Below are 18,948 nucleotides of genomic sequence, written 5' to 3'. Positions count from 1 at the left end.
TCTTTCATTTTATTTGTATATACCCTTCACAGTTACAAATAGTTTTTTGTCATGCAACATATAAAAATATTTAATCAGACTTAGCTAATTATGACAACTACTCACACCATTTTAAAAGAGAGACACCTTATAATATGTTAGTAAATCATCTCCCAATGCCATTTTTTTGAAGTTGTCATTCATCAATGGGGAATTAGCTCAGATGGTAGAGCGCTCGCTTAGCATGCGAGAGGTAGCGAGATCGATGCTCGCATTCTCCAAATGATTTAGCCTTTCATTTCATTTGTAGATACCCTTCACAGTCCAAATGTTTTAATCTTTCATTTTAATTGTATATACCCTTCACAGTTACAAATATTTTTTTGTCATGCAACATATAAAAATATTTAATCAGACTTAGCTAATTATGACAACTACTCACACCATTTTAAAAGAGAGACACCTTATAATATGTTAGTAAATCATCTCCCAATGCCATTTTTTTGAAGTTGTCATTCATCAATGGGGAATTAGCTCAGATGGTAGAGCGCTCGCTTAGCATGCGAGAGGTAGCGAGATCGATGCTCGCATTCTCCAAATGATTTAGCCTTTCATTTCATTTGTAGATACCCTTCACAGTCCAAATGTTTTAATCTTTCATTTTATTTGTATATACCCTTCACAGTTACAAATAGTTTTTTGTCATGCAACATAAAAAAATATTTAGTCAGACTTAGCTAATTATGACAACTACTCACACCATTTTAAAAGAGAGACACCTTATAATATGTTAGTAAATGATCTCCCAATGCCTTTTTTTTGAAGTTGTCATTCATCAATAGGGAATTAGCTCAGATGGTAGAGCGCTCGCTTAGCATGCGAGAGGTAGCGAGATCGATGCTCGCATTCTCCAAATGATTTAGCCTTTCATTTCATTTGTAGATACCCTTCACAGTCCGAATGTTTTAATCTTTCATTTTATTTGTATATACCCTTCACAGTTACAAATAGTTTTTTGTCATGCAACATATAAAAATATTTAATCATACTTAGCTAATTATGACAACTACTCACACCATTTTAAAAGAGAGACACCTTATAATATGTTAGTAAATCATCTCCCAATGCCTTTTTTTGAACTTGTCATTCATCAATGGGGAATTAGCTCAGATGGTAGAGCGCTCGCTTAGCATGCGAGAGGTAGCGAGATCGATGCTCGCATTCTCCAAATGATTTAGCCTTTCATTTCATTTGTAGATACCCTTCAAAGTCCAAATGTTTTAATCTTTCATTTTATTTGTATATACCCTTCACAGTTACAAATAGTTTTTTGTCATGCAACATATAAAAATATTTAATCAGACTTAGCTAATTATGACAACTACTCACACCATTTTAAAAGAGAGACACCTTATAATATGTTAGTAAATCCTCTCCCAATGCCATTTTTTTGAAGTTGTCATTCATCAATGGGGAATTAGCTCAGATGGTAGAGCGCTCGCTTAGCATGCGAGAGGTATCGAGATCGTTGCTCGCATTCTCCAAATGATTTAGCCTTTCATTTCATTTGTAGATACCCTTCACAGTTCAAATGTTTTAATCTTTCATTTTATTTGTATATACCCCTCACAGTTACAAATAGTTTTTTGTCATGCAACATATAAAAATATTTAATCAGACTTAGCTAATTATGACAACTACTCACACCATTTTAAAAGAGAGACACCTTATAATATGTTAGAAAATGATCTCCCAATGCCATTTTTTGAACTAGTCTTTCATTATTGGGGAATTAGCTCAGATGGTAGAGCGCTCGCTTAGCATGCGAGAGGTAGCGAGATCTATGCTCGCATTCTCAAAATGTTTTATCCTTTCATTTCATTTGTAGATACTGACGCGACCAAAATTCTCATTCACTCTCTTGTCATCTCCCGCCTTGACTACTGCAACATCCTTCTCTCTGGGCTACCTCTCACCCGCCTCGCACCTCTCCAATCCATTCTTAACGCTGCTGCTAGGCTCATCTTCCTCTCCCGCCGCTCTACCTCCGCCTCCCCCCTCTGTCTATCTCTTCACTGGCTCCCCATTCCTTTCCGAGTTCTCTTTAAACTCCTCACCACCACCTACAAGGCTCTCTCCTCCTCCACCGCTCCTTACCTCTCTTCACTGATCTCTATCCACACTCCCTCCCGTCCTCTTCGCTCCATCACTGACCGCCGACTGACCTCTCACCTAATCACCTCCTCCCACTCCCGTGTCCAAGACTTCTCTCGCGCTGCCCCCCTGCACTGGAACAACCTCCCGCCACCCATCAGGATTTCTGATTCCCTTACCTCCTTCAAGCGCTCCCTTAAAACCCACTTTTTTCGACTAGCCTATCCCTCCTCCTAACCTCTTTTGATCCTCCTATCCTGCCTCCATTCCCCTCCGTTCCTACTTATCCTGTTGTTTTTCGTTCGTCCACCCACCTATTTTTAGTATGTTAACTCTTATGAGTAGGGCCCTCCTTCCTCACGTACTCACCCTACCTCTTTACCTCACCTGTGCTCCTGTCCTGTTCTTCCCTTCCTCTACTTCATCTTCAGTCTCCTCGACAATTTTGACACCTACTTCTGAACTGATGCTGATTTTAGTTCTACCAGCTATACCCCTATTTATACTGTATTTTTCAACACACCCTGTACGTTACCTCGTAATTTTTTTGTTTGCTATGTACGGCGCTGCGGACACTTTGCGGCGCCTTATAAATAATCGTACTACTACTACTACTACTACATACCCTTCACAGTCCAAATGTTTTAATCTTTCATTTTATTTGTATATACCCTTCACAGTTACAAATAGTTTTTTGTCATGCAACATATAAAAATATTTAATCAGACTTAGCTAATTATGACAACTACTCACACCATTTTAAAAGAGAGACACCTTATAATATGTTAGTAAATCATCTCCCAATGCCATTTTTTTGAAGTTGTCATTCATCAATGGGGAATTAGCTCAGATGGTAGAGCGCTCGCTTAGCATGCGAGAGGTAGCGAGATCGATGCTCGCATTCTCCAAATGATTTAGCCTTTCATTTCATTTGTAGATACCCTTCACAGTCCAAATGTTTTAATCTTTCATTTTAATTGTATATACCCTTCACAGTTACAAATATTTTTTTGTCATGCAACATATAAAAATATTTAATCAGACTTAGCTAATTATGACAACTACTCACACCATTTTAAAAGAGAGACACCTTATAATATGTTAGTAAATCATCTCCCAATGCCATTTTTTTGAAGTTGTCATTCATCAATGGGGAATTAGCTCAGATGGTAGAGCGCTCGCTTAGCATGCGAGAGGTAGCGAGATCGATGCTCGCATTCTCCAAATGATTTAGCCTTTCATTTCATTTGTAGATACCCTTCACAGTCCAAATGTTTTAATCTTTCATTTTATTTGTATATACCCTTCACAGTTACAAATAGTTTTTTGTCATGCAACATATAAAAATATTTAGTCAGACTTAGCTAATTATGACAACTACTCACACCATTTTAAAAGAGAGACACCTTATAATATGTTAGTAAATGATCTCCCAATGCCTTTTTTTTGAAGTTGTCATTCATCAATAGGGAATTAGCTCAGATGGTAGAGCGCTCGCTTAGCATGCGAGAGGTAGCGAGATCGATGCTCGCATTCTCCAAATGATTTAGCCTTTCATTTCATTTGTAGATACCCTTCACAGTCCGAATGTTTTAATCTTTCATTTTATTTGTATATACCCTTCACAGTTACAAATAGTATTTTGTCATGCAACATATAAAAATATTTAGTCAGACTTAGCTAATTATGACAACTACTCACACCATTTTAAAAGAGAGACACCTTATAATATGTTAGTAAATGATCTCCCAATGCCTTTTTTTGAACTTGTCATTCATCAATGGGGAATTAGCTCAGATGGTAGAGCGCTCGCTTAGCATGCGAGAGGTAGCGAGATCAATGCTTGCATTCTCCAAATGTTTTATCCTTTCATTTCATTTGTAGATACCCTTCACAGTCCAAATGTTTTAATCTTTCATTTTATTTGTATATACCCTTCACAGTTACAAATAGTTTTTTGTCATGCAACATATAAAAATATTTAATCATACTTAGCTAATTATGACAACTACTCACACCATTTTAAAAGAGAGACACCTTATAATATGTTAAAAATATTATCTCCCAATGCCATTTTTTGAACTAGTCTTTCATTATTGGGGAATTAGCTCAGATGGTAGAGCGCTCGCTTAGCATGCGAGAGGTAGCGAGATCTATGCTCGCATTCTCAAAATGTTTTATCCTTTCATTTCATTTGTAGATACCCTTCACAGTCCAAATGTTTTAATCTTTCATTTTATTTGTATATACCCTTCACAGTTACAAATAGTTTTTTGTCATGCAACATATAAAAATATTTAATCAGACTTAGCTAATTATGACAACTACTCACACCATTTTAAAAGAGAGACACCTTATAATATGTTAGAAAATGATCTCCCAATGCCATTTTTTGAACTAGTCGTTCATTATTGGGGAATTAGCTCAGACGGTAGAGCGCTCGCTTAGCATGCGAGAGGTAGCGAGATCTATGCTCGCATTCTCAAAATGTTTTATCCTTTCATTTCATTTGTAGATACCCTTCACAGTCCAAATGTTTTAATCTTTCATTTTATTTGTATATACCCTTCACAGTTACAAATAGTTTTTTGTCATGCAACATATAAAAATATTTAATCAGACTTAGCTAATTATGACAACTACTCACACCATTTTAAAAGAGAGACACCTTATAATATGTTAGTAAATGATCTCTCAATGCCTTTTTTTTTAACTTGTCATTCATCAATGGGGAATTAGCTCAGATGGTAGAGCGCTCGCTTAGCATGCGAGAGGTAGCGAGATCTATGCACGCATTCTCAAAATGTTTTATCCTTTCATTTCATTTGTAGATACCCTTCACAGTCCAAATGTTTTAATCTTTCATTTTATTTGTATATACCCTTCACAGTTACAAATAGTTTTTTGTCATGCAACATATAAAAGTATTTAATCAGACTTAGCTAATTATGACAACTACTCACACCATTTTAAAAGAGAGACACCTTATAATATGTTAGTAAATCCTCTCCCAATGCCATTTTTTTGAAGTTGTCATTCATCAATGGGGAATTAGCTCAGATGGTAGAGCGCTCGCTTAGCATGCGAGAGGTATCGAGATCGTTGCTCGCATTCTCCAAATGATTTAGCCTTTCATTTCATTTGTAGATACCCTTCACAGTTCAAATGTTTTAATCTTTCATTTTATTTGTATATACCCCTCACAGTTACAAATAGTTTTTTGTCATGCAACATATAAAAATATTTAATCAGACTTAGCTAATTATGACAACTACTCACACCATTTTAAAAGAGAGACACCTTATAATATGTTAGTAAATCATCTCCCAATGCCATTTTTTTGAAGTTGTCATTCATCAATTGGGAATTAGCCCAGATGGTAGAGCGCTCGCTTAGCATGCGAGAGGTAGCGAGATCGATGCTCGCATTCTCCAAATGATTTAGCCTTTCATTTCATTTGTAGATACCCTTCACAGTCCAAATGTTTTAATCTTTCATTTTATTTGTATATACCCTTCACAGTTACAAATAGTTTTTTGTCATGCAACATATAAAAATATTTAGTCAGACTTAGCTAATTATGACAACTACTCACACCATTTTAAAAGAGAGACACCTTATAATATGTTAGTAAATGATCTCCCAATGCCTTTTTTTTGAAGTTGTCATTCATCAATAGGGAATTAGCTCAGATGGTAGAGCGCTCGCTTAGCATGCGAGAGGTAGCGAGATCGATGCTCGCATTCTCCAAATGATTTAGCCTTTCATTTCATTTGTAGATACCCTTCACAGTCCGAATGTTTTAATCTTTCATTTTATTTGTATATACCCTTCACAGTTACAAATAGTATTTTGTCATGCAACATATAAAAATATTTAGTCAGACTTAGCTAATTATGACAACTACTCACACCATTTTAAAAGAGAGACACCTTATAATATGTTAGTAAATGATCTCCCAATGCCTTTTTTTGAACTTGTCATTCATCAATGGGGAATTAGCTCAGATGGTAGAGCGCTCGCTTAGCATGCGAGAGGTAGCGAGATCGATGCTTGCATTCTCCAAATGTTTTATCCTTTCATTTCATTTGTAGATACCCTTCACAGTCCAAATGTTTTAATCTTTCATTTTATTTGTATATACCCTTCACAGTTACAAATAGTTTTTTGTCATGCAACATATAAAAATATTTAATCATACTTAGCTAATTATGACAACTACTCACACCATTTTAAAAGAGAGACACCTTATAATATGTTAAAAATATTATCTCCCAATGCCATTTTTTGAACTAGTCTTTCATTATTGGGGAATTAGCTCAGATGGTAGAGCGCTCGCTTAGCATGTGAGAGGTAGCGAGATCTATGCTCGCATTCTCAAAATGTTTTATCCTTTGATTTCATTTGTAGATACCCTTCACAGTCCAAATGTTTTAATCTTTCATTTTATTTGTATATACTCTTCACAGTTACAAATATTTTTTTGTCATGCAACATATAAAAATATTTAATCAGACTTAGCTAATTATGACAACTACTCACACCATTTTAAAAGAGAGACACCTTATAATATGTTAGTAAATCATCTCCCAATGCCATTTTTTTGAAGTTGTCATTCATCAATGGGGAATTAGCTCAGATGGTAGAGCGCTCGCTTAGCATGCGAGAGGTAGCGAGATCGATGCTCGCATTCTCCAAATGATTTAGCCTTTCATTTCATTTGTAGATACCCTTCACAGTCCAAATGTTTTAATCTTTCATTTTATTTGTATATACCCTTCACAGTTACAAATAGTTTTTTGTCATGCAACATATAAAAATATTTAATCAGACTTAGCTAATTATGACAACTACTCACACCATTTTAAAAGAGAGACACCTTATAATATGTTAGTAAATCCTCTCCCAATGCCATTTTTTTGAAGTTGTCATTCATCAATGGGGAATTAGCTCAGATGGTAGAGCGCTCGCTTAACATGCGAGAGGTAGCGAGATTGATGCTCGCATTCTCCAAATGATTTAGCCTTTCATTTCATTTGTAGATACCCTTTACAGTCCGAATGTTTTAATCTTTCATTTTATTTGTATATACCCCTCACAGTTACAAATAGTTTTTTTTTATGCAACATATAAAAATATTTAATCAGACTTAGCTAATTATGACCACTACTCACACCATTTTAAAAGAGAGACACCTTATAATATGTTAGAAAATGATCTCCCAATGCCATTTTTTGAACTAGTCTTTCATAATTGGGGAATTAGCTCAGATGGTAGAGCGCTCGCTTAGCATGCGAGAGGTACCGATATCTATGCTCGCATTCTCAAAATGTTTTATCCTTTCATTTCATTTGTAGATACCCTTCACAGTCCAAATGTTTTAATCTTTCATTTTATTTGTATATACCCTTCACAGTTACAAATAGTTTTTTGTCATGCAACATATAAAAATATTTTGTCAGACTTAGCTAATTATGCCAACTACTTACACCATTTTAAAAGAGAGACACCTTATAATATGTTAGTAAATCATCTCCCATTGCCTTTTTTTGAGGTTGTCATTCATCTATGGGGAATTAGCTCAGATGGTAGAGCGCTCGCTTAGCATGCGAGAGGTAGCGAGATCGATGCTCGCATTCTCCAAATGATTAAGCCTTTCATTTCATTTGTAGATACCCTTCACAGTCCAAATGTTTTAATCTTTCATTTTATTTGTATATACCCCTCACAGTTACAAATAGTTTTTTGTTATGCAACATATAAAAATATTTAATCAGACTTAGCTAATTATGACAACTACTCAGACCATTTTAAAAGAGAGACACCTTATAATATGTTAGAAAATGATCTCCCAATGCCATTTTTTGAACTAGTCTTTCATTATTGGGGAATTAGCTCAGATGGTAGAGCGCTCGCTTAGCATGCGAGAGGTAGCGAGATCGATGCTCGCATTCTCCAAATGATTTAGCCTTTCATTTCATTTGTAGATACCCTTCACAGTCCAAATGTTTTAATCTTTCATTTTATTTGTATATACCCTTCACAGTTACAAATAGTTTTTTGTCATGCAACATATAAAAATATTTAGTTAGACTTAGCTAATTATGACAACTACTCACACCCTTTTAAAAGAGAGACACCTTTTAATATGTTAGTAAATCATCTCCCAATGCCATTTTTTTAATGTTGTTATTCATCAATGGGAAATTAGCTCAGATGGTAGAGCGCTCGCTTAGCATGCGAGAGGTAGCGAGATCGATGCTCGCATTCTCCAAATGTTTTATCCTTTCATTTCATTTGTAGATACACTTCAAAGTCCAAATGTTTTAATCTTTTATTTTATTTGTATATACCCTTCACAGTTACAAATGGTTTTTTGTCATGCAACATATAAAAATATTTAATCAGACTTAGCTAATTATGACAACTACTCACACCATTTTAAAAGAGAGACACCTTATAATATGTTAGTAAATGATCTCCCAATGCCTTTTTTTTTAACTTTTATTCATCAATGGGGAATTAGGTCTGATGGTAGAGTGCTCGCTTAGCATGCAAGAGGTAGCGAGATCTATGCTCGCATTCTCCAAATGTTTTATCCTTTCATTTTATTTGTAGATACCCTTCACAGTCCACATTTTTTAATCTTTCATTTTATTTGTATATACCCTTCACAGTTACACATAGTTTTTTGTCATGCAACATATAAAAATATTTAGTCAGACTTAGCTAATTATGACAACTACTCACACAATTTTAAAAGAGAGACACCTTATAATATGTTAGAAAATGATCTCCCAATGCCATTTTATGAACTAGTCTTTCATTATTGGGGAATTAGCTCAGATGGTAGAGCGCTCGCTTAGCATGCGAGAGGTAGCGAGATCTATGCTTGCATTCTCCAAATGTTTTATCCTTTCATTTCATTTGTAGATACCCTTCACAGTCCAAATTTTTTAATCTTTCATTTTATTTGTATATACCCTTTATAGTTACAAATAGTTTTTTGTCATGCAACATATAAAAATATTTAGTCAGACTTAGCTAATTGTGACAACTACTCACACCATTTTAAAAGAGAGACAACTTATAATATGTTAGTAAATCATCTCCCAATGCATTTTTTTTTTAAGTTGTCCTTCATCAATGGGGAATTAGCTCAGATGGTAGAGCGCTCGCTTAGCATGCGAGAGCTAGCGAGATCGATGCTTGCATTCTCCAAATGTTTTATCCTTTCATTTCATTTGTAGATACCCTTCACAGTCCAAATGTTTTAATCTTTCATTTTATTTGTATATACTCTTCACAGTTACAAATAGTTTTTTGTCATGCAACATATAAAAATATTTAATCATACTTAGCTAATTATGACAACTACTCACACTATTTTAAAAGAGAGACACCTTATAATATGTTAGTAAATCATCTCCCAATGCCTTTTTTTGAACTTGTCTTTCATTATTGGGGAATTAGCTCAGATGGTAGAGCGCTCGCTTAGCATGCGAGAGGTAGCGAGATTGATGCTCGCATTCTCCAAATGTTTTATCCTTTCATTTCATTTGTAGATACACTTCAAAGTCCAAATGTTTTAATCTTTCATTTTATTTGTATATACCCTTCATAGTTACAAATAGTTTTTTGTCATGCAACATATAAAAATATTTAGTCAGACTTAGCTAATTATGACAACTACTAACACCATTTTAAAAGAGAGACACCTTTTAATATGTTAGTAAATCATCTCCCAATGCCATTTTTTTAAAGTTGTCATTCATCAATGGGGAATTAGCTCAGATGGTAGAGCGCTCGCTTAGCATGCGAGAGGTAGCGAGATCGGTGCTCGCATTCTCTAATTGTTTTAGCCTTTCATTTCATTTGTAGATACCCTTCACAGTCCAAATGTTTTAATCTTTCATTTTATTTGTATATACCCTTCACAGTTACAAATATTTTTTTGTCATGCAACATATAAAAATATTTAATCAGACTTAGCTAATTATGACAACTACTCACATCATTTTAAAAGAGAGACACCTTATAATATGTTAGTAAATCATCTCCCAATGCCATTTTTTTGAAGTTGTCATTCATCAATGGGGAATTAGCTCAGATGGTAGAGCGCTCGCTTAGCATGCGAGAGGTAGAGAGATCGATGCTCGCATTCTCCAAATGATTTAGCCTTTCATTTCATTTGTAGATACCCTTCACAGTCCAAATGTTTTAATCTTTCATTTTATTTGTATATACCCTTCATAGTTACAAATAGTTTTTTGTCATACAACATATAAAAATATTTAGTCAGACTTAGCTAATTATGACAACTACTCACACCATTTTAAAAGAGAGACACCTTATAATATGTTAGTAAATCCTCTCCCAATGCCATTTTTTTAAAGTTGTCATTCATCAATGGGGAATTAGTTCAGATGGTAGAGCGCTCGCTTAGCATGCGAGAGGTAGTGAGATCGATGCTTGCATTCTCCAAATGATTTAGCCTTTCATTTCATTTGTAGATACCCTTCACAGTCCAAATGTTTTAATCTTTCATTTTATTTGTATATACCCTTCACAGTTACAAATAGTTTTTTGTCATGCAACATATAAAAATATTTAGTCAGACTTAGCTAATTATGACAACTACTCACACCATTTTAAAAGAGAGACACCTTATAATATGTTAGTAAATGATCTCCCAATGCCTTTTTTTGAACTTGTCATTCATCAATGGGGAATTAGCTCAGATGGTAGAGCGCTCGCTTAGCATGCGAGAGGTAGCGAGATCGATGCTTGCATTCTCCAAATGTTTTATCCTTTCATTTCATTTGTAGATACCCTTCACAGTCCAAATGTTTTAATCTTTCATTTTATTTGTATATACCCTTCACAGTTACAAATAGTTTTTTGTCATGCAACATATAAAAATATTTAATCATACTTAGCTAATTATGACAACTACTCACACCATTTTAAAAGAGAGACACCTTATAATATGTTAGTAAATCATCTCCCAATGCCTTTTTTTGAATTTGTCATTCATCAATGGGGAATTAGCTCAGATGGTAGAGCGCTCGCTTAGCATGCGAGAGGTATCGAGATCGATGCTCGCATTCTCCAAATGATTTAGCCTTTCATTTCATTTGTAGATACCCTTCACAGTTCAAATGTTTTAATCTTTCATTTTATTTGTATATACCCCTCACAGTTACAAATAGTTTTTTGTCATGCAACATATAAAAATATTTAATCAGACTTAGCTAATTATGACAACTACTCACACCATTTTAAAAGAGAGACACCTTATAATATGTTAGAAAATGATCTCCCAATGCCATTTTTTGAACTAGTCGTTCATTATTGGGGAATTAGCTCAGACGGTAGAGCGCTCGCTTAGCATGCGAGAGGTAGCGAGATCTATGCTCGCATTCTCAAAATGTTTTATCCTTTCATTTCATTTGTAGATACCCTTCACAGTCCAAATGTTTTAATCTTTCATTTTATTTGTATATACCCTTCACAGTTACAAATAGTTTTTTGTCATGCAACATATAAAAATATTTAATCAGACTTAGCTAATTATGACAACTACTCACACCATTTTAAAAAAGAGACACCTTATAATATGTTAGTAAATGATCTCCCAATGCCTTTTTTTTAACTTGTCATTCATCAATGGGGAATTAGCTCAGATGGTAGAGCGCTCGCTTAGCATGCGAGAGGTAGCGAGATCTATGCACGCATTCTCAAAATGTTTTATCCTTTCATTTCATTTGTAGATACCCTTCACAGTCCAAATGTTTTAATCTTTCATTTTATTTGTATATACCCTTCACAGTTACAAATAGTTTTTTGTCATGCAACATATAAAAATATTTAATCAGACTTAGCTAATTATGACAACTACTCACACCATTTTAAAAGAGAGACACCTTATAATATGTTAGTAAATCCTCTCCCAATGCCATTTTTTTGAAGTTGTCATTCATCAATGGGGAATTAGCTCAGATGGTAGAGCACTCGCTTAGCATGCGAGAGGTATCGAGATCGATGCTCGCATTCTCCAAATGATTTAGCCTTTCATTTCATTTGTAGATACCCTTCACAGTTCAAATGTTTTAATCTTTCATTTTATTTGTATATACCCCTCACAGTTACAAATAGTTTTTTGTCATGCAACATATAAAAATATTTAATCAGACTTAGCTAATTATGACAACTACTCACACCATTTTAAAAGAGAGACACCTTATAATATGTTAGAAAATGATCTCCCAATGCCATTTTTTGAACTAGTCTTTCATTATTGGGGAATTAGCTCAGATGGTAGAGCGCTCGCTTAGCATGCGAGAAGTAGCGAGATCTATGCTCGCATTCTCAAAATGTTTTATCCTTTCATTTCATTTGTAGATACCCTTCACAGTCCAAATGTTTTAATCTTTCATTTTATTTGTATATACCCTTCACAGTTACAAATAGTTTTTTGTCATGCAACATATAAAAATATTTAATCAGACTTAGCTAATTATGACAACTACTCACACCATTTTAAAAGAGAGACACCTTATAATATGTTAGTAAATCATCTCCCAATGCCATTTTTTTGAAGTTGTCATTCATCAATGGGGAATTAGCTCAGATGGTAGAGCGCTTGCTTAGCATGCGAGAGGTAGCGAGATCGATGCTCGCATTCTCCAAATGATTTAGCCTTTCATTTCATTTGTAGATACCCTTCACAGTCCAAATGTTTAAATCTTTCATTTTAATTGTATATACCCTTCACAGTTACAAATATTTTTTTGTCATGCAACATATAAAAATATTTAATCAGACTTAGCTAATTATGACAACTACTCACACCATTTTAAAAGAGAGACACCTTATAATATGTTAGTAAATCATCTCCCAATGCCATTTTTTTGAAGTTGTCATTCATCAATGGGGAATTAGCTCAGATGGTAGAGCGCTCGCTTAGCATGCGAGAGGTAGCGAGATCGATGCTCGCATTCTCCAAATGATTTAGCCTTTCATTTCATTTGTAGATACCCTTCACAGTCCAAATGTTTTAATCTTTCATTTTATTTGTATATACCCTTCACAGTTACAAATAGTTTTTTGTCATGCAACATATAAAAATATTTAGTCAGACTTAGCTAATTATGACAACTACTCACACCATTTTAAAAGAGAGACACCTTATAATATGTTAGAAAATGATCTCCCAATGCCATTTTTTGAACTAGTCGTTCATTATTGGGGAATTAGCTCAGACGGTAGAGCGCTCGCTTAGCATGCGAGAGGTAGCGAGATCTATGCTCGCATTCTCAAAATGTTTTATCCTTTCATTTCATTTGTAGATACCCTTCACAGACCAAATGTTTTAATCTTTCATTTTATTTGTATATACCCTTCACAGTTACAAATAGTTTTTTGTCATGCAACATATAAAAATATTTAATCAGACTTAGCTAATTATGACAACTACTCACACCATTTTAAAAGAGAGACACCTTATAATATGTTAGTAAAGATCTCCCAATGCCTTTTTTTAACTTGTCATTCATCAATGGGGAATTAGCTCAGATGGTAGAGCGCTCGCTTAGCATGCGAGAGGTAGCGAGATCTATGCACGCATTCTCAAAATGTTTTATCCTTTCATTTCATTTGTAGATACCCTTCACAGTCCAAATGTTTTAATCTTTCATTTTATTTGTATATACCCTTCACAGTTACAAATAGTTTTTTGTCATGCAACATATAAAAATATTTAATCAGACTTAGCTAATTATGACAACTACTCACACCATTTTAAAAGAGAGACACCTTATAATATGTTAGTAAATCCTCTCCCAATGCCATTTTTTTGAAGTTGTCATTCATCAATGGGGAATTAGCTCAGATGGTAGAGCGCTCGCTTAGCATGCGAGAGGTATCGAGATCGATGCTCGCATTCTCCAAATGATTTAGCCTTTCATTTCATTTGTAGATACCCTTCACAGTTCAAATGTTTTAATCTTTCATTTTATTTGTATATACCCCTCACAGTTACAAATAGTTTTTTGTCATGCAACATATAAAAATATTTAATCAGACTTAGCTAATTATGACAACTACTCACACCATTTTAAAAGAGAGACACCTTATAATATGTTAGAAAATGATCTCCCAATGCCATTTTTTGAACTAGTCTTTCATTATTGGGGAATTAGCTCAGATGGTAGAGCGCTCGCTTAGCATGCGAGAGGTAGCGAGATCTATGCTTGCATTCTCAAAATGTTTTATCCTTTCATTTCATTTGTAGATACCCTTCACAGTCCAAATGTTTTAATCTTTCATTTTATTTGTATATACCCTTCACAGTTACAAATAGTTTTTTGTCATGCAACATATAAAAATATTTAATCAGACTTAGCTAATTATGACAACTACTCACACCATTTTAAAAGAGATACACCTTATAATATGTTAGTAAATCATCTCCCAATGCCATTTTTTTGAAGCTTTTATTCATCAATGGGGAATTAGCTCAGATGGTAGAGCGCTCGCTTAGCATGCGAGAGGTATCGAGATCGATGCTCGCATTCTCCAAATGATTTAGCCTTTCATTTCATTTGTAGATACCCTTCACAGTTCAAATGTTTTAATCTTTCATTTTATTTGTATATACCCCTCACAGTTACAAATAGTTTTTTGTCATGCAACATATAAAAATATTTGGTACTTGTGAGTTATCCGGACGCCCGATTTCAAAATCGGGTCGGATCGGGCACATCGCATCGCATCGCATGCGACCATCGGATGCGATGCGATGCGATGCGATGCGATGCGATGCGATGACCCGATTTTTCCATAGGAATCAATGTTAAAATGGACTGAGTCCATTTTAACATGGAATTCAATGGGAAAAAGGGGTCCTTTTCATACCCCTACTATCCAAGTGGGCATGGAGTTGGATATAAACCTGTGGCGAGCGTAGCGAGCCACCGAGCCCGAAGCGTGGCGAGCGTAGCGAGCCCCGCGAGGGGACACGGAATACCGTCCCCTCGCGGGGCTCGCTTCGCTCGCCACGCTTCGGGCTCGGTGGCTCGCTACGCTCGCCACAGGTTTATATCCAACTCCATGCCCACTTGGATAGTAGGGGTATGAAAAGGACCCCTTTTTCCATAGGAATCATTTTAACATTGATTCCTATGGAAAAATCGGGTCATCGCATCCGATGGTCGCATGCGATGCGATGCGATGCGATATCGCATCGCATCGCATCTGATTGTATGCCTTAACTTAAGGCATACAATCAAAAAATCGGGCGTCCAGATAACTCACAAGTACCAAATATTTAATCAGACTTAGCTAATTATGACAACTACTCACACCATTTTAAAAGAGAGACACCTTATAATATGTTAGAAAATGATCTCCCAATGCCATTTTTTGAACTAGTCTTTCATTATTGGGGAATTAGCTCAGATGGTAGAGCGCTCGCTTAGCATGCGAGAGGTAGCGAGATCTATGCTCGCATTCTCAAAATGTTTTATCCTTTCATTTCATTTGTAGATACCCTTCACAGTCCAAATGTTTTAATCTTTCATTTTATTTGTATATACCCTTCACAGTTACAAATAGTTTTTTGTCATGCAACATATAAAAATATTTAATCAGACTTAGCTAATTATGACAACTACTCACACCATTTTAAAAGAGAGACACCTTATAATATGTTAGTAAATCATCTCCCAATGCCATTTTTTTGAAGTTGTCATTCATCAATGGGGAATTAGCTCAGATGGTAGAGCGCTTGCTTAGCATGCGAGAGGTAGCGAGATCGATGCTCGCATTCTCCAAATGATTTAGCCTTTCATTTCATTTGTAGATACCCTTCACAGTCCAAATGTTTAAATCTTTCATTTTAATTGTATATACCCTTCACAGTTACAAAAATTTTTTTGTCATGCAACATATAAAAATATTTAATCAGACTTAGCTAATTATGACAACTACTCACACCATTTTAAAAGATAGACACCTTATAATATGTTAGTAAATCATCTCCCAATGCCATTTTTTTGAAGTTGTCATTCATCAATGGGGAATTAGCTCAGATGGTAGAGCGCTCGCTTAGCATGCGAGAGGTAGCGAGATCGATGCTCGCATTCTCCAAATGATTTAGCCTTTCATTTCATTTGTAGATAACCTTCACAGTCCAAATGTTTTAATCTTTCATTTTATTTGTATATACCCTTCACAGTTACAAATAGTTTTTTGTCATGCAACATATAAAAATATTTAGTCAGACTTAGCTAATTATGACAACTACTCACACCATTTTAAAAGAGAGACACCTTATAATATGTTAGAAAATGATCTCCCAATGCCATTTTTTGAACTAGTCGTTCATTATTGGGGAATTAGCTCAGACGGTAGAGCGCTCGCTTAGCATGCGAGAGGTAGCGAGATCTATGCTCGCATTCTCAAAATGTTTTATCCTTTCATTTCATTTGTAGATACCCTTCACAGTCCAAATGTTTTAATCTTTCATTTTATTTGTATATACCCTTCACAGTTACAAATAGTTTTTTGTCATGCAACATATAAAAATATTTAATCAGACTTAGCTAATTATGACAACTACTCACACCATTTTAAAAGAGAGACACCTTATAATATGTTAGTAAATGATCTCCCAATGCCTTTTTTTGAACTTGTCATTCATCAATGGGGAATTAGCTCAGATGGTAGAGCGCTCGCTTAGCATGCGAGAGGTAGCGAGATCGATGCTTGCATTCTCCAAATGTTTTATCCTTTCATTTCATTTGTAGATACCCTTCACAGTCCAAATGTTTTAATCTTTCATTTTATTTGTATATACCCTTCACAGTTACAAATAGTTTTTTGTCATGCAACATATAAAAATATTTAATCATACTTAGCTAATTATGACAACTACTCACACCATTTTAAAAGAGAGACACCTTATAATATGTTAGTAAATCATCTCCCAATGCCTTTTTTTGAACTTGTCATTCATCAATGGGGAATTAGCTCAGATGGTAGAGCGCTCGCTTAGCATGCGAGAGGTATCGAGATCGATGCTCGCATTCTCCAAATGATTTAGCCTTTCATTTCATTTGTAGATACCCTTCACAGTTCAAATGTTTTAATCTTTCATTTTATTTGTATATACCCCTCACAGTTACAAATAGTTTTTTGTCATGCAACATATAAAAATATTTAATCAGACTTAGCTAATTATGACAACTACTCACACCATTTTAAAAGAGAGACACCTTATAATATGTTAGAAAATGATCTCCCAATGCCATTTTTTGAACTAGTCGTTCATTATTGGGGAATTAGCTCAGACGGTAGAGCGCTCGCTTAGCATGCGAGAGGTAGCGAGATCTATGCTCGCATTCTCAAAATGTTTTATCCTTTCATTTCATTTGTAGATACCCTTCACAGTCCAAATGTTTTAATCTTTCATTTTATTTGTATATACCCTTCACAGTTACAAATAGTTTTTTGTCATGCAACATATAAAAATATTTAATCAGACTTAGCTAATTATGACAACTACTCACACCATTTTAAAAGAGAGACACCTTATAATATGTTAGTAAATGATCTCCCAATGCCTTTTTTTTAACTTGTCATTCATCAATGGGGAATTAGCTCAGATGGTAGAGCGCTCGCTTAGCATGCGAGAGGTAGCGAGATCTATGCACGCATTCTCAAAATGTTTTATCCTTTCATTTCATTTGTAGATACCCTTCACAGTCCAAATGTTTTAATCTTTCATTTTATTTGTATATACCCTTCACAGTTACAAATAGTTTTTTGTCATGCAACATATAAAAATATTTAATCAGACTTAGCTAATTATGACAACTACTCACACCATTTTAAAAGAGAGACACCTTATAATATGTTAGTAAATCCTCTCCCAATGCCATTTTTTTGAAGTTGTCATTCATCAATGGGGAATTAGCTCAGATGGTAGAGCGCTCGCTTAGCATGCGAGAGGTATCGAGATCGATGCTCGCATTCTCCAAATGATTTAGCCTTTCATTTCATTTGTAGATACCCTTCACAGTTCAAATGTTTTAATCTTTCATTTTATTTGTATATACCCCTCACAGTTACAAATAGTTTTTTGTCATGCAACATATAAAAATATTTAATCAGACTTAGCTAATTATGACAACTACTCACACCATTTTAAAAGAGAGACACCTTATAATATGTTAGAAAATGATCTCCCAATGCCATTTTTTGAACTAGTCTTTCATTATTGGGGAATTAGCTCAGATGGTAGAGCGCTCGCTTAGCATGCGAGAGGTAGCGAGATCTATGCTCGCATTCTCAAAATGTTTTATCCTTTCATTTCATTTGTAGATACCCTTCACAGTCCAAATGTTTTAATCTTTCATTTTATTTGTATATACCCTTCACAGTTACAAATAGTTTTTTGTCATGCAACATATAAAAATATTTAATCAGACTTAGCTAATTATGACAACTACTCACACCATTTTAAAAGAGAGACACCTTATAATATGTTAGTAAATCATCTCCCAATGCCATTTTTTTGAAGTTGTCATTCATCAATGGGGAATTAGCTCAGATGGTAGAGCGCTCGCTTAGCATGCGAGAGGTAGCGAGATCGATGCTCGCATTCTCCAAATGATTTAGCCTTTCATTTCATTTGTAGATACCCTTCACAGTCCAAATGTTTTAATCTTTCATTTTAATTGTATATACCCTTCACAGTTACAAATATTTTTTTGTCATGCAACATATAAAAATATTTAATCAGACTTAGCT

General features: G+C 34.8%; 11 non-coding genes across 11 annotated transcripts; all 11 read left to right on the top strand.

Annotated features, from left to right (window-relative positions):
• Positions 1 to 187: 187 nt before the first annotated feature.
• TRNAA-AGC (transfer RNA alanine (anticodon AGC)) lies at positions 188 to 260 on the top strand. Its single transcript has one exon. It is a non-coding gene; the product is annotated as a tRNA-Ala (tRNA).
• A 243-nt stretch (positions 261 to 503) lies between these two features.
• TRNAA-AGC (transfer RNA alanine (anticodon AGC)) lies at positions 504 to 576 on the top strand. The gene has a single exon. It is a non-coding gene; the product is annotated as a tRNA-Ala (tRNA).
• Positions 577 to 1,134: 558 nt separating this feature from the next.
• TRNAA-AGC (transfer RNA alanine (anticodon AGC)) lies at positions 1,135 to 1,207 on the top strand. Its single transcript has one exon. It is a non-coding gene; the product is annotated as a tRNA-Ala (tRNA).
• Positions 1,208 to 2,968: 1,761 nt separating this feature from the next.
• Positions 2,969 to 3,041, top strand: TRNAA-AGC (transfer RNA alanine (anticodon AGC)). Its single transcript has one exon. It is a non-coding gene; the product is annotated as a tRNA-Ala (tRNA).
• Positions 3,042 to 3,284: 243 nt separating this feature from the next.
• Positions 3,285 to 3,357, top strand: TRNAA-AGC (transfer RNA alanine (anticodon AGC)). Its single transcript has one exon. It is a non-coding gene; the product is annotated as a tRNA-Ala (tRNA).
• Positions 3,358 to 6,757: 3,400 nt separating this feature from the next.
• On the top strand, positions 6,758 to 6,830 carry TRNAA-AGC (transfer RNA alanine (anticodon AGC)). Its single transcript has one exon. It is a non-coding gene; the product is annotated as a tRNA-Ala (tRNA).
• An 873-nt stretch (positions 6,831 to 7,703) lies between these two features.
• TRNAA-AGC (transfer RNA alanine (anticodon AGC)) lies at positions 7,704 to 7,776 on the top strand. Its single transcript has one exon. It is a non-coding gene; the product is annotated as a tRNA-Ala (tRNA).
• Positions 7,777 to 8,018: 242 nt separating this feature from the next.
• TRNAA-AGC (transfer RNA alanine (anticodon AGC)) lies at positions 8,019 to 8,091 on the top strand. Its single transcript has one exon. It is a non-coding gene; the product is annotated as a tRNA-Ala (tRNA).
• A 4,976-nt stretch (positions 8,092 to 13,067) lies between these two features.
• On the top strand, positions 13,068 to 13,140 carry TRNAA-AGC (transfer RNA alanine (anticodon AGC)). Its single transcript has one exon. It is a non-coding gene; the product is annotated as a tRNA-Ala (tRNA).
• A 3,071-nt stretch (positions 13,141 to 16,211) lies between these two features.
• TRNAA-AGC (transfer RNA alanine (anticodon AGC)) lies at positions 16,212 to 16,284 on the top strand. The gene has a single exon. It is a non-coding gene; the product is annotated as a tRNA-Ala (tRNA).
• A 2,449-nt stretch (positions 16,285 to 18,733) lies between these two features.
• TRNAA-AGC (transfer RNA alanine (anticodon AGC)) lies at positions 18,734 to 18,806 on the top strand. The gene has a single exon. It is a non-coding gene; the product is annotated as a tRNA-Ala (tRNA).
• The last annotated feature ends 142 nt before the right edge of the window (positions 18,807 to 18,948 follow it).

The sequence above is a fragment of the Crinia signifera genome, chromosome 3 (genome assembly GCF_055691185.1).
Source record: "Crinia signifera chromosome 3, ASM5569118v1, whole genome shotgun sequence".
Lineage (NCBI taxonomy): Eukaryota > Metazoa > Chordata > Amphibia > Anura > Myobatrachidae > Crinia > Crinia signifera.
Note: the sequence above shows the minus strand (reverse complement) of the source record. Positions and strands in the feature narration are given on the sequence as shown.